The sequence below is a fragment of the Diprion similis genome, chromosome 4, assembly GCF_021155765.1.
Source record: "Diprion similis isolate iyDipSimi1 chromosome 4, iyDipSimi1.1, whole genome shotgun sequence".
Classification (NCBI taxonomy): domain Eukaryota; kingdom Metazoa; phylum Arthropoda; class Insecta; order Hymenoptera; family Diprionidae; genus Diprion; species Diprion similis.
The window spans coordinates 11,708,389-11,724,739 of NC_060108.1; the positions used below are offsets into that span (position 1 = coordinate 11,708,389).

General features: G+C 35.9%; 1 protein-coding gene across 1 annotated transcript in view; it reads right to left on the reverse strand.

Annotated features, from left to right (window-relative positions):
- LOC124405515 (PH domain leucine-rich repeat-containing protein phosphatase 2) overlaps nt 1-16,351 on the reverse strand; it is an 88,182-nt gene that overhangs the window by 51,749 nt on the left and 20,082 nt on the right. The window lies entirely within an intron of this gene.

Sequence of the window (16,351 nt, forward strand, 5' to 3'; positions counted from 1 at the left end):
TAGTTTTCAGTTTACAAGTTGAGGCAAAAATTTTCATACAATTCGATATTTCACAAGGGCTGGAACTTGTCAAATTACATGTTATAAAATTAATTTCATCTCATATAAATTCTGAATTGATACCCGAGATCTTTAACATTAATAAAATCAAATGACTATAAGCGATTCGAACGAAGCATATTATAACAGATTTCTCGGTCGAATAATGATATTTAGATTATGTGTTGATATTATAACCGCAATCGATCCCGTCAATATCAATTATTCACGCATATTACACAGGACAAGTGAATATTAAAGTGCTCGGGCTACACCGAAGCAGAATCTAGTAATTAGCTGTGCGTCAAATTGCAACGTTCGTGCAAATTTTGCACACAAAATCATCCAGGCATGCGTGTGTCATACATCGATTTACAAAGTAAACACATATGTGTGTGAAAAAATGAGTAAAATACACGTTTATATAATTTTTAAAGGATAAATAAATTCGCGAAGTCTGGGAAATGAGGTGCAGACGCTATTCATCGTCATTTCGCAGGCCTACTAACGGTGTAGAAAAATAAATTTTTTGCAGTGACTTTGAAACGGTCGTGAAATTGAAAAAGAAAAAGAAATAACGTTAAAAAGGTATAAAAAAGAAATTCATACAAGCAATAAACACGAATAAAATAAGGCAAAATAGACTTATGAGTATAAATAAATGACAAAGTTTATGAAAAAAAAAAAAACCTTTTCAGATCCAGCAGAATTTTCTCGACGAGAAATGACGCGGGGGAAAATTATGGTGTAAAAAAGAATTTTTGCGAAAAGGAATAAAAGGAACAAACGAAGGTATGAAAATCCCGGGAAAAGCAGAACGCCATTTTTTTCTTATTCGATTTATCCCGTAATATGTAACAGTGAGAAATGACCGAGAATAAGCAAAGCCGACGCCTCGTTGAGAGAAATAAATATAAGTAATAGCAGTAGGTGAGCGGGTCGAGGTTCTGGACCAAGTTTTGAGCTCGTTTATAATCGTGGATTATATCTGGTTGTGGTACGAGGTCAGTGGTGTACCTATCAGTTAGGCGTTATTCTCGCGTAAAATTTTGATGAAAATTCATCAAGGATGAATAAAGTGTTTTGTCTTACGGTGCAAAGTGTAAATTACACGTCGAAAGTATATTAGACTGTTTTATAAAAGGGAAATATATTTTTTTTTTTGGCCAACAAAGGTGTGAAAATGAATTTTCAAATTTTATTTTGTTTACTGAAAATCCTGCAAATAACGAGTAAAATTTTTTTAAATCTTCGAAAATGAACGAACGAATAACAGCGCGAAACGGAAGAGAATGAATTAACAATCCATGATCGAGTCAGGAATGGCAAGCATTCTAAGCTCCCAGCTTCCCATTGCTCGATTAAATTTGTCGAAAAGCATGCTTTGACAGTGCCACGTTCGAAGAGGAAGAGATCGATGACAAGATGGTGGGTTTAAGCAGGAATCCAGATGTCAAAAGAGCGTGTAAATATCGAGAAATTTTATGAACGGTTAGAAGATAAGTAGACTGAACCTGCTCGGTCGGTAATATATCATGGGAGTAATTGATCTATCGCTGAGGTATAAATTGTGCTTAAGCGTTCAAAATCATGAGGTACGTTTACTGCATTGGGATGTGTAACAATATTACACATTTCGTCTAATATACTAGCCACATGGTAGTTGAAACCATGGTCAAATTCAACCATGTGACTAGTTAATGCGGTGTAATTTTCTTCACAATCATAAATGTTTCTCTTGTGCTGATTAATTCTAGTATCAAACTGTCAGCTAGTTGGTCTGATTTATGCTTTTTTAGAATCTTATTCTTGGAATAAGGAATTTGGAATTTTATAGATTACGCAAGAACGTTAATCGAGAGGTAGAGAATCCCTTTCGGAATCAAAGACAGATTTTAAGTCATGATTTTTTTTTGCCAATAAAGTGGATATTATACTTGGAGAAAATTTCAATAAATCTACAACACATAAAATTTTTTGGAATGCTTGGTAGAATGGCAAACCATTTTCGTTAGAATCAATAGACGAGAAAATAGAGATAAACTTTTTTTGAATCTGCTTGTTAAGTAAACATTGTAGACAATGTTCTTACCTAATACATTATAAATCAAGGATAAATTTTTATTGTAAAATTTATGAATAAACAATCTAATGGTTCTCTCAACCAGATTAATAACAGTATCAATCTTCTATGGTCTAGGGTGATGTGACTGACAGTTTAAATACCCTTGTGACCAAGTTTTTTTTGTTAAATCAATATCAGATTTCAAAATTTAGATTGTCATTGACGATCAATGCATCCAAAAAACTTATTTTACATTTAATTCTACTTGAAAAGTGAACTGTAATTTAGGGTGGAAGTGATTTAAGACATAATAAAGTACAATAAATAAAAAAATTATTGTTTAGTCCTTGCTCGAATAGAAAAACGAATATTACCCTAATTTGAAAAAGTCTAATGAACATACGATACGTAAATGATGCATGACGTAAACGAATCTGTGAAATTTTTCTTCCCTCCTTTTTTTCTTCGCCTAATTTCTGCCGCGGTATTATTTTAACCCCCTTTGAGATAAAGGGTTGGTCCGTTTCACCAAAAAGTGAATAACTCGCCAGTTTTTCATGACAGAGGGAGAAGAAGTGGCCTGAATGATTACAAGGGGTGAACTGTTCTTCCCCTTCGCTGAGGGTGATTAGAAGCTTTCTATTTTTAGTTCTTTTCTTTTCACACCGTGTTCGTTTCACTTCTTTCATTATAGAACGATGGCGATACATTATTTCTGATAAATATTTATCTTTTTGGTGTTTTTTTTTTTAAACACCAAGAAATTCTAAACGAATTTTTTACTTCCGATGACATTTTTGGATCCACAAACATATTTCAGTCCTCGATGAATATATTTTACAGTCTATATAAAAAAATGGAAAATATTGGTAGGTAAGAAAAGCTATTTTGAGAAACATTCGAAGGTATTTATAGGGCTAAGATATTACGAGGCATTCGATTCGATGGTAACGAATTTTACTTATCACATTTTTAGATTGTGACAAAAATCTATGATTACGTTTCGAAAATTTGAAATTTCTGAAAAAACACTTACTATTCTATAAAACACGTAAAATGTAACTATTAAGCACTCATTCGAATAGTAATTCGAATGCCTTAGCAATCGTCAAAGCTCACTCTTGTGTGATTACGTTTTCATTTTCTTAAATATTCGCAACCATCAAAAGTTTGCAGATTTCAATCGCTAAATAAATCGCGTGATAAAAAAATCTTGAATACACTCTACTGAGTGTAGATTATCACGTTATCCCTGGCGTCGGTAAGGTCGTAATCCTGAATTATCGACTGCGTTAAATATCGTACGAAGCAGTTGAATCTTTGAATGCGAATTATCAGCGCGATGCAAATTGCTATATTCTATAAATTCTATACAAGTGCTGCGTCTAGTTTTTCAAACAGACAGACATGAACACACAAAAAACCTCGTGCAAAACCGCGTCAGGTGAAAATGCAATTAAACAAGGGTGGCATTCCGGCGTCGCGGCGTCGATGGGACACCCAAAGAGAAGAAGAACTTCTCAGGTTCTGCAGCAACGCGAACAACTTTTATAATTAGCGAAAAGCCTGCAGCACTATTTCTCCAAACTTCTCGATCCCCTTCCGCTCTACATTTAAGCGACCCCATCCCGCCATTCAGCCCTTCCGCTAATAAAAACAGCTTTGTCACCGACCATGCGAATGGTTCAGCTTCAAGGGTGCATTCGAAGAATTTAAGTTAATGTAGCGATTCTCGTTCGCTGAAACGAAATTCGCTTTTAATCCAACGGAAACACGTTATTACACGGTGAATGTTATAAATTCTGTTCAGTTATGTAAAAGGTACTTCGAAACTAGTGGAAAAGGATGGGGCAAAGTGGGCCCCTTAAGAAAATAATGCCTAAAATCAGAATAAAATGTTTATAGTAATTATGATTTCCGAATAATTAATTAATATTTAATAAAAAGGTATATTCAAAGATTTTGATATCAAAAATTTTAAAGAGCCCATTTTGCCCCACCCTCCCCTACCTAGTATTCAAAATGTGCCTATATATGGCTGATTCTGGACAATTACGGGTATGCCGTGATATCAGAAAAATTCGAGTTAGCTAAAATATCGATATGTTATCATATGTACTGAGTTATGAGAAACCTCCAAATCTTGGACCTCTAGACCGTACCGTTTACGATAAACATTCACGTTGATGAATTTTTTACTTTTTTGGAAGTTTTACTAAAAACTTTCAGCACCTGTTATAGTAAAAAACAACAAATGAATTGATAATTTGCATAGTTGTTTACTCGTCATATCGAAAGTAAATACTTATAGTTTGTTGTAATTGCTTTTAGTTTGCGTTTGAGCAAACAGACATAAATTTGTATTTTGACAAAGTCTAGTCACATTTTCTTTCAAAACGATAAACGAAAATAAAACAGTTTAAATGAGTTTATAATTTATAATAATTTGAAGTGACAAGCCATCTAGGAAAACAAAGTTTATACACGAAAAAATATGGCACAAGAACCTGACGAAATTTGTCAATAAAATGTCAACCTGCTTTTCACCAATAAACTATTATCGTTTAAAAAAAAAGGCTAGACGCGAAATAAATTGCAAGCCTAAATTTGAAAATGAGCATTTACACCTATAAAACGGTGTATTTTAGCTTTGCGAATGTACATGAACATGAATGAATGATAAATCAATAATTACTATCTACAGGTTTAGTTGTACAAATTTATAAACAACTAATTCAGTACATTATCAACCAGAAAACCAAAAAACATACACACAATTTACCGCAAAGAAAGAAAAATCCACTCAGAATTAAAAATAGAAATAAAAATTGCGTGATTATAAATCTATAAACAAAAGTTTAAATAATTTTCGTTTATAATTGAAACGTGATATCTTTAATAATAAAAGGTTTTCATTCTCATCAGTATTCATTATCAGTATTTCACTCAGATACTTTACAACATTGCTTCTATTGTTTTCCCTTGATGAAATTGAAACTGGTCAAGTTGTAAATTGTAAAAAAAAAAAAATCAAAAAATTAAATCACCAACATGCATGACCTACAATTGACGTTGCGTGTATAACCGCTTGAATAATCCATAATCCTGCACTCGACGTGCGGTTATTCGGACAGGTATATGCGTATAACACCGAGACCGTAATATGCAACGGATTAATTCACGTCGCGTTTTCGCTAAAAGGTATAAAATTAATGGTCTGACGGAGATTCCATTTCAGGATGATTAACAAACAGGATAAGACGCCTGCGAGCAGGGATCAGACTGGCAACGCTCGTTAAAATGCAACGCGAAGCAGAATGAACTTCGTTCGTTCAAAATTCATCTCTTTTGTGAAATTATTTCAAACAATATTTGCAAAGGAAAAAGTTATTCGCACGATTACATCGAATAATGGTTAAAATATAAAGTGACGTTGTATTGTGTGGTATGAAAAATGGCATGCAATATTAATTATAAGCTAACGATGTTGGTAATAATAATAATAACAGTCATGTTAGTAATATAAATAGCCTTAGCTACAGAGGACCAAATTCAGTTATTACACCCGCCTCGTTTATTATCAGTATTTCCAAATTACTTTAGAGGTAAGAAATTATTTTAGGGCTTGTAGATTTCCGCGTAGTAAAAGAAAAAATATCTGAACAATATTTTTCATAATTTTCTTAAATTTATAATACCAAGAAAAAAATTCTGAGCCCCACTAGAATCGATTTAAAAATTTCAATCATTCCTGTTAAATGAAACCTAAAAATCAACTTATTGTTGAGCTAAGTTCAAATCGCTGTTAAAATAAAATAAAACACGAGTGACAATAATAAAAAAAATAGAAGCACATGTCTACTAGATTTTTCGTTTCCAATTACGAAACTTTCATTTTCATTAATTCTCTATAGCAAAAAATTCTACTTTTCAGTTATGACAAAAAACTAAAAATGACGAAGAACTGTGCAGTGTAGTAAATAAAAATATAAACATTTTACGTCGAACCGTTTGATAACACTTATCTATGAATCGTTGCCCACCTCTTGGTCAAATTTTCCTTTTATCGGTGCGATATTTGGAAAAACGTGGCATCATAAACTTGGGGATAAGTTCGAGGGGTGAAGTTGTCAGGACTTACCGCAGCCAGTACCACCAGCCCATCTTTGGAGTCGTGTTTACCGAAGCGAACTCGAGTTATTTAATATGAGGGTAATCGAGCGTGATGCTGGTGATTCGAGCCGCGTGTCTCACGCCTCATTGAGCTCACGTTCTCGACACCGAGGACGTCTTCTGTACACTTAAAGGTACCTGCCTTTTCTTAATTTCCTTCTGTCAAAGAACCTCGACGTGAAAATCGACCGATAATTGCTGGTTTTATAAGAAACCAATGAATTCCTTGGCAAAGTACATTGTTCTGCACTGAAATCCTCCTTCAAACAAAAATATGATCGAAATTAAAGTATAGAAGTGCCGAATCTAGATCAGCTTTTTATTTTATGCTATTACGTATATGTATTACGTGATATGATTTTTTTTTTTTTTTTTTTTTTTTTTTTTGTTCAAAACTTAGGATTTTCCACATTTAAGAGATTTTTTTGAAGAAAATGAAAACGCTTAAATCAATTCGAGTTCAAGGGCTTAAATTATTTAGAGTTTCAGGAAGATTTTCAAAAATTTTTATTTTAAAATTAACGACAAAATGGCGGCATGACGCATACAAGTAGCAAGCGATATGCGCCATTCCGCCATTTTGTTATTAATTTCATTGAAAATTTTTGAAAATGTTTCTCAAACTATAAATAATAAATTCCTTGAACTAGAATTGCTTTAAGCGTTTTCATTTTCTTAAAACAAAAAAAAAAAAAAAATCCAAGACTGACAAATTCTAAGTTTTGAACAATAAAAAAAAAATCATATCACGTTATACATACGTGATTACATAAAATGGAAATCTGATCTAGATTTGGCAATTCTATAACTTCATTTCTGTCGTATTTTTGTTTGAAGGAGGATTTCGTTGCAGAACAGTGCTATTGAAAACGGAAATTTATTAGGTTTTGAAGAGCCCGTAATGATTCGTATAATCACTTGTGTTATAATAACCGATCGTCATTGTCAAAGGGATTGATCAATCGTAAGATCGTGTTGAAATCAGATTTTAAAATCACAAAATTTTAAAAGATCTCCCATGATTGCAACGATTTCGAAGATTCTAATTGATTTCATACGATCTCATAGAATTGCAGATATTTCATGTAATTTTATTAACAGATTTCGCAATCAATTGATTTTTGACAGTCTTCGAAGATTTCACAAGATTTTACAAGATTTCGTAACGTTTTAATGGGTACCAAAGGATTTCAGATGATTTCATACGATTTTAGATAGTTTTAAAGGGTTTTGCGTGATTTAAAAAAGTCTCAGAGATTTCAAATAATTTCAAAAGACTTTTCTAAGTAATGTGCACTATATTTGAATTTCGGCAATCTGACGTGAAAGAAAAAGATGTCTGGAGAGTATTTGCTCATCAGTTTAGCTAGAGCGATGAAATTTTTTGTTCCATGAATATTTCCTCTTTGTTTGAAAAGTAGTGAAAGCCCCTTGGAAGATATTGAGCTCACAATTAGGGTTGGGATCTGTGGTTAAATGAGAACTCAGCGTTAAGCACCAAGTTTGAATTGTAACTGTTTGCTAGCTCGATTTGCTAGCAAGTTACAATGTTTCACGTGATAAAGGACAGCGTTTTCGAGGTAGAATTAGCGTCAGGATTTAGTAAATTTTCTCCGATTGATAGCTTTAACTTTGAAAGTTGGACCTGGATAGCAATTTCTAATCGTTTCTAATGCTGGTTAAAGCTCTGTGGAAGATTGCTTTTTGATAATGTATGATTTGACTGTGGATAATGGAGGGACTATTTGCTTAAGGGAATCGAGTATTCAATGGATCGAATAAGTCAGTACGAAACCAGCATGAAACCAACGATTTTAAATAACGAATTAATTCGATTAGCTTTTGAACCGAAAGGTATGTGGTCTTCTTCATTGATTCTCCTGGCACGGATCTTGAAAGAATTTATGAAAACTCCCGGACATTTCCGATTTTCAAAACAGGTATTCGAACAAGTAATTTTATTTTTTAAACAGTTTTTTAATGGATACAAACATTCAAAATCAATGTGAAATTTTCGATTTTCGATGCATACGTTTTTAATGCGTTTTACTGTTTATAAGATCCCGTCAATCGTCTCATCGGTTTCTTTTTATCTCGTACAACTCGGTTTACAACCACGCTGAACCTTCTCCTGAAGATTCCGCCGCTCTTTAGGTGTAAATTTAATGCAATTTGCCTTGACGCTTTCCATTCAGGTTTCCATGCATTCACTCTCCGAACCTTGACTCACTGAGTATGTACTTTTAACGCGTTCCAGAAGCTCAAATATGTTCAGCGCTATTCCATTCGACTCCATTCTGCCGTGGATGAACAAATATTTAAGCAGCTCATTAGCACTCGTTTTCAAAATAAATTCTCAACTCTTTTATATCAACTCGCAAAAACTGATTCAAACTATTTTCCACACCATCCAAAGGTCTGATAGTCGACGTTTCACTGGAGAATTTTGTTTCACGCAGGCTTTTATATATTCGAATTTTCGGTCTTCTCTAGAAATTGAGAGGAGAATAAATATTTAAATAATCCCATATACGGACGGCAGCGAGATGTAAAAGCGAATCGATGTTAGCGAACGGCTAGTCCTATTTACTGTCGGCGATATTTGCACGGCTGAAGTAAGCTCAGCGAAACGGAAATACTGAGAACCGAGACTTCAGAGTGACCTGGTCAGCCCCTCGGGCTGGCTTAAGAGTTGCCTTGACCACTGAAATTACGATTATACCTTATAGCTGTTACAATTTTCCGCCTAATTTATTCGAGGCTTTTCAAGTGTATAATTTAAAACCGGTAGGGTTAGGTATTAAATTATGCGATTTAGGAGAGCAGAACAAGTGGACTCCACAAACTTGCAAAAATACGCCTGCGCTTTTCATATGGATGAAATCAAATCTTTCAGAAGAAGCAAAACTCTACTCGTTGAATTTCGATCGATCGAGAGTTGGCAATTTTTTCTAGAAAGAAAGTATTTTTTAATTGTTGAGTTTATTAATCTTCAGTCTCTAAATTATCATAAAACCCCGTTGTACATACCTTTACCGACTGAGCAAATTCACCCTTTTTCTTTCTATATTGAATAAAGAAACGAACGGAAAACGTGGAATTTAGGAAAGTTCGTCATATCCCGAAAATCATCAAAAAAATTTGTGGTTTTTTGACACGTATTACTATTTCCACAATTCCAAATTTTTATTTACAAAATTATTGTAATTCAGAATTTTTGTTCAGCGATCTCAATATTGCATGAAAACAATCTCAGGATAGTATCATTTTACTCCTCATTCTTTCCGGAATCACGAAAACTATCTGAACTGTGCACTTTTTGGATCCTGAAATGCGGGAAACGTGTCCATTGACCAGACATTTTTTTTTTTTACGATTTTTGAGACATGGTCAACCTTCCTGAATTCCACTACGAAAGAACGATGTACCGTGGAAATTTCGAACCCATTCCGTTCATTTGTTAATTTAATACAAGAAGAAAAAAGGTGAGTTTACTCGGTCGATAAAGGTAGGTCTGGAAAATTTATCAGGTAGATTGCATTGACGAAATATCTGAACTATCGAAACAATCAACTATAGAAATGGTTTTACCATTCAAAGAGGTGAAGTAGCACGTAAAAAATGCATGATTAATGTTTTTCGATGTACATACTGTCAAAATCTCACAGAATGATGAAAATCGTTGAGGTACGCTTCGGGAGCTTTCCACGTCAGTTAAGCCTGACCTAACGATAAACCCTGAGTTAAATCCAGCGGCGTTTGCATAGGTATAAGGGAAAGATTTGGGCGAGCAAGCGTTCAGGAATGTCTGTGATTAGGTCGGATCCGAGGCAAAGTGAGGAACACGTAGGCCAGGAGGCCGTTAGCCGCATGGCAGTACGCAGGGAGACTTGCGGTGAGTCGTACGTGGAGTCCACCGCCTTTTCCGCCGAAACATTAACCCAGAAATATGAAACCCACGCCAGAGCTCAAGAGCTTAAAAGCAGACGACAAAATGAGCCCGAAATAATCTTCGAGGTCGCAGTTACATGCGGGACTTCTACAGCCTTACAGTTTCAAACCACTCACCTCTGCGATCCACCGAAAACAAGAGAGAGAGAGAGAGAGAGAGAGAGAGAGAGAGAAAGGGAGAGAGACCTCAAAGGGTTGAAATTTTTTTAAATACTTCATCAAAGAACGCCGCAGAATCGATATGAAATAAAAATTGGCTCCAGGTCGAATTGACTGGATTATCAATGTGTTATAGTACATATCCTCCCGATCGAAAGTTCTCATGGATACAAATCCCAGGAATCAGTAGTTTCTAAGATACAGACTTCGGAAGAAAAGTGTACAGATTTTTTGATATCTATGAATGTCGTGATTTTCATAAATTATAAAGCTACAAGGGGACTTGAAATCAAACAAATCACACGAAAAACTACACGGATGATTCTCGAAGATAGGCAGGAAGCTGCGATTGGCTTCATCAATGCGTTGATTCCATCCATGAACTCGCTGGCTTACTGGAAGGATTTGCAACGTCAAATTTCGCGTGAAGAACGAGACCCTCCGACTTTTGCAATAACCGACTTGTCCTGTTTTTCACGCGTCTGCGGAGTCTCTGCGAATCGGCTGTGCAGTTTTTGAGTGACATATTTGATTTCAAGTCTCCCTCGAAGCTTCGCAATTCGTCAAAATTGCGTAATCCATAGTTATCAAAAAATCCATACAGCCCCTTCCGAAGCTTATATCTCGAAAACTACTAATTTTTGAGACTTGATCCATGGGAACTCTTGATCCGAAGGATATGTACTATGACATATTGAAAATCCATAAGAATTCTGCGGTCTCCTTTCTACAGACTTGACGTCACTTCGTGAGACGATGAAAATAATGAGGACATTGGAAAAGAGTTGCATGCACTAGATTTCGGTCGAGTCAGCTCAACGATCTTCCTCTTCTATCTTAATTTTCCGTTTTTTTTCTCTGTTCTCTTTTCGATCAATTTTTACGAAGGGTCGATCCGGACGTGGAGACGTGTCAGCGGTGAAGAATTTCATCGTCCGTTTCACGCCAGCTCGCTGCGAGGTCGGAAGTCGTGTTCTGGTGGTTTGGCGCAGGTTCTTTTCATGGCCGTGCAGAGGGTATCGGACTCATTCAGCCAGGATAAGCGAAGTGATGGTTGAGCGAGAGGGGCGATCGAATGAAGAAGTTTTTTTCCTTCCACTACTCATAATCTCTTACCGAGATCTTGCCCTGCCCTCCAGACTATTGGTCGTCGTTTCGAAGTTTGTCAACCGCCAGTCGAGGGTCGATATTTCAAACCCGTGTTATAGGTAAGGTCACCTTCGTATCGCCTCAGAAAGAGACCATGACCGTGAATTAGCGACATGGGAAATTGAAATCACTTAGAAAATCTGCTGTAAGTACCTGATGGATTTCAGAGACTTGAGTAATTTCAATAATTATATTGTTGAAATGTTTGTGGATTAGTCTTGGGAGTCAATTTCAAAATCTTAACGTACCAGGACAGTTAGTCTAGGATTTAGAAATCACGTTTAAAAAATTTTAGTGTCTGTTACCACTAAACTCAATTTCGATTGTGACCAATAAAGTTCTTACGAATTTGGTTTCGTGCCAACTGGAATTGATTATAATGGTTTTCAAGCCTTTGATATCGAATGGACCGATAATATTGTCCAAAAGGCATGAATGGCGTTAAAAGCGAAGAGGATTTCCATGAAATTTTGATGATCAGATGTATGCATTTCTACTCGCTAACGAGGCCTCCAGGCTTTGCCTTGATTCTTTGTATCGAGAAGGTTGGCTTCCGCTGACAAGTGACACGATCGACGCAAAGCCGAGGAAAAATAATGAGGAAAAGATCTGTCGCTGATCGTAAATGTAAAGAAAATGACCGAGTGCCACAGACGGATGACGAATATTCAATGATAACTGCAGACCGAAGCCCGCTATTGACTGATATTGATCGATCGAGCTGCAGAGTGGCATTCAATGTGCTCAGTCATAATGAACTGTTTGCGAAAGGGAGTGTAATTTTGTAAATGGCGATTGTTTGTACTCTGTTTGGGATGACAACGTGAATTCGAAATTGGCAATACTGTCGAGTCTGAGGTGATGATAGGGTGGGTTGGAACAAAGCTTGGGAACCGGAACCCCAAATCGCTGACGTTAATTTAATGCTGCAACTTTTGGGAACGTGAAACTATTGTTCAAAATTTTTCCGCCGATTAAACTATAACGGTTCTGTACAAAGATAAGCATTTTTGGGTAAATAAAAACGAAATAGCATTGTTACTTTCAATGATCAATATGCTAAACCTGTTATTTTAGTTTCTATGTACTAAACGGAAAACGGTTGAAATTAAGAATATATCAATTTCAATGAGTTTTGCGATGGTTTATTGATTGTAAAAATATGTAATTTTTAATGAAAATATTGATTTTGATTCCTACTAGTTCAAAGGCTATAATTAGAAAGATTCTTGTAAGAATATATTTTACTGCACATATTGAACAAAAAGGAAATATTAATTTTCGCATGTTTTAGAGTGGAAATTCAAATCCTAGCTCAACGTTTCGTTTAACCTTGTTGTTTTACATTTGATTGACGAATGTTTGATATTTGCATTTACTTAAGGCGCCCATCCCGGATTTGTCCGGTTCATACAATCGTGAAGCCCAAAAACACTTCAAAAGCAGTCCAACCAAATATTTGAGAAAACGAAACCCTCGTTAAACATTCAAAACGAGCCCAAATCATTTTTTCCGTTTACATTCATCTCCAGCGAAACATTTTTCGCGTATCAAATATAACGGTTCTACATTTCATCTGTACAAGATAAAACGTTTCGTCCATTTTCAAATTTAAAGTGATAGAAAAACCAGCAAGTTGTCTCGGCGAGTGCAAAGGTCAGGCGGCAACCATACAAATATAACTGGTGGTAAAGCAATTGTCAGATCAAACAATTTGCACTCGCCATAGTAACACTTGACCGAGACAAATAGCATCAGTTTGCAGTATAGAAGTGGACGTTTCACATCCATTGTGAAGTAGTATCGAACCAAGAGTGTCGTACAGACAGAGCTTCAGAGGACATAGAATTTCCGTTCGTATGACCGGAATGTGAAATTGTAAAAATATTGACGTCACGAGATGAGTTGGCAAGGCGATTCCTTGGCCGTTTCTTGACCATCAAGAACACTGCTTGACTTTGAAGTTTGCCTATCCTATTCGAAGGCTGATTTTCAGAATATCTATTGTTGGCCGTATGCGGCATTAACAATAAGACGATGCAGCCTCGTTTCGTCCTACACATTTCGCCGTCTTTTAAAGTGCATAGCATTCTCGGTATGCGTCCGCTAGATCCCCTGTTCGAATATCAAACAGCCTTATATTACATGCTCTCTCGATTCAAAGCCTCTCCTACACAGACAGGGAAAACACACACACAAAGTCACTTCCTGTATACCTTTCGTTATTCTGAACCAAATGCCTGCAGGAACTGGGAGCGCGAAACGACGGAAAACCTGCCAAGTCTTGGAAGAAATTCTCCGAGGAATACCCTGATCACCATTACTGTTATTTTCCTGACGTGCCAGTATTGCGAAAACGCGTCCTTCCGCTCTGTGAAAGATGTCAGCCAACGTCAGGATCGGAAAATTTGAATATCGTGGAGCTTTCCATACTTTGCTTTCATCAGGCGATAGTGGAAGCTCATATTTCATCCATACTATACATGTCGTTTTCCCACTGGACAAGAATTGACGTCTTGGTATGACATTACTGGAAGAATAATGTAGGGAGAAGAATTTTAGAAATTGGACTACAATTTTCATTCCACTTATAAAACAGATCGAAATTTCCAACGATCAAGACCTTACTTCGTTGTGATGTAAATTCCGGATGGTCCTGACCATGAAGGGTCAAAATTTCGATCGATTCTAGTGATTTGTACCCTTAGATTGTTCGTTCGGAGTCTTCAACATTCGAGGTGCGATTCATTCTAACAGATATTGGCTCTCAGCTATTCTTTAAATCGTATAAACTGAAATTAAAAAAAATACTCAAACACTGTCTGCACACATTGGATTGAGTATTACGTCAGGTGCACTCCGGCAATAGACGAAGTATGAGCATACACATAGCATCGTGGAACCGGAAATAGGAAGTGCATTGTTTGGTGGTCCACTGTGAACCGAGTGGCTTTCTCTTTTGCGCAAAGTAACGCATCGCTTGTGATCGATGCACAATATTATACCGAGACAGGTATTTGTTCCGGCTTAAATTTGTCGGGATGCATATTGGCTCCATGCAATCTTCCATTATTTCACGGTCGCATGATTTCCTCCTACGCCAATCATCCCCACTCATATTATATTACGATGGATAAGGAATTTCATGGTTATATTTCATGGGTGCGGCTCTCGTATGATTCAAAACAAATTACAATCTAGACTTTCCTTTCCTACCAAATCTGGCAAGTATTTATCATTGTCTGAAATAATTTGTAATTAAGTTAGGCAGAATTTTAAGTCTCTTTATTAGATATTGTTACCTGCACAGTTTGTTGAGATAAATTTCAAGCACTTTAAATACCTAAAAAGAATCCATTTTAAATACCAGATTTTTCACAATACTACACACATTTATGTGTAAATATAAACATTGAATTTGGTTCGAGAATTTCACTGAAAAGTTTCTCGGACTGTTTCGATAAATTGGGTAGAGTTCATTATGAGTTTAAACGTTGCGCAGAGGGTCAGGATTTTGAGAAAAGCAAGGTGAGTAGAAACTGTCTAACAAAAACAGGATAATTTCATCCTTGAAAAGCACTTAAAGTACCTTAAACCATCTAGAATAATATATTAAAATATGAATTTCATCTTTGTTAAGTACTTGAAACACTTGAAACAATCTCGAAATATTAAACCGTACGAATTTTCAGACTTGTATAAAAATTTACCTCATTTTATATAATCGCAAACGATCGATACAGTTTTTTAAAACTTTCCAGACAGGAACGGTTAAGTTTTTATAACATTAATTTTGAGCAGCCGCGTCGACACTTTTAGTGACTTATTATTTTTATTCAGAAAGAATGTTTAAAACCGAGTTACGCGAGTATGCAGGCAGCAAGAGTTTAATTACGTAAAATGAGAAGTTATGCGGATGCTGAGTGTTCGCCGGAGCGTTATAACAATATCAATAATGATAATTGAGCAGTTTCAGTATAAAACTGTGAGCCACGTGCATCGGAGCATCGGTGTGCGATCGTGTATCAGGCGTAGCTAATTCTCGCCCAGCAAGCTTAAGCTTTGTTTCGAATTCAGGTGGATAAAATCGCGTCGAAGCGTAAATTAAATCCACCCCTTCGGCATTCAATTCCCTTGCCTGTTCCTCGCTGTATCCTCGATTGGTAAATCCATTCGATTTTAACGTTCAGGACATTCTAGACCACTCAGGGGGTTCCCATAGCACGCAATCAGATAAACCGATATCAAAACCGAACGGTTTTCCCACAAAATCGCTCCATATTATACGTTACATCGTCCAACAGCCGGGAACTCGATTATCCGTTTATTTCGCGATTGGTTTCAACAAACGATCACGCACAATATTCGGAATATTCAGTATGAATTATAATACCTTTGAGGGGAGCAATTTTTGCGAACAATAAAGGTTGAATTATAGTATCACGATTTCAAAAGCTATTAAGAGAACTTTTGTTGCTTATACGTATACATAAACAAGCATTTGTTTGTTTAATATAAGCCTGCTTTAAAAGCACTTCAAAGACTTTTCCGTATTACGACTCTAGTAGGTAGAAGAAAATCAAGATCGAATCAAGGGTTTCAGAATAAAATTGAAACTGTTTAACAATGAGCTGAATTTCTATCGATTTTGTAATAAAGAAATGAAACTAGCGCCACCGTTTCAAGAGGATAAAGTTTTTTCACACGTCGAAATTGTACAGGTTGTTCAATTTCGATGCATCGATGCTTAATACAGTTGTGACTAGATTGATCTATACAGCACAAATTCACTTCTTGTAATGCAATAATCGTTTT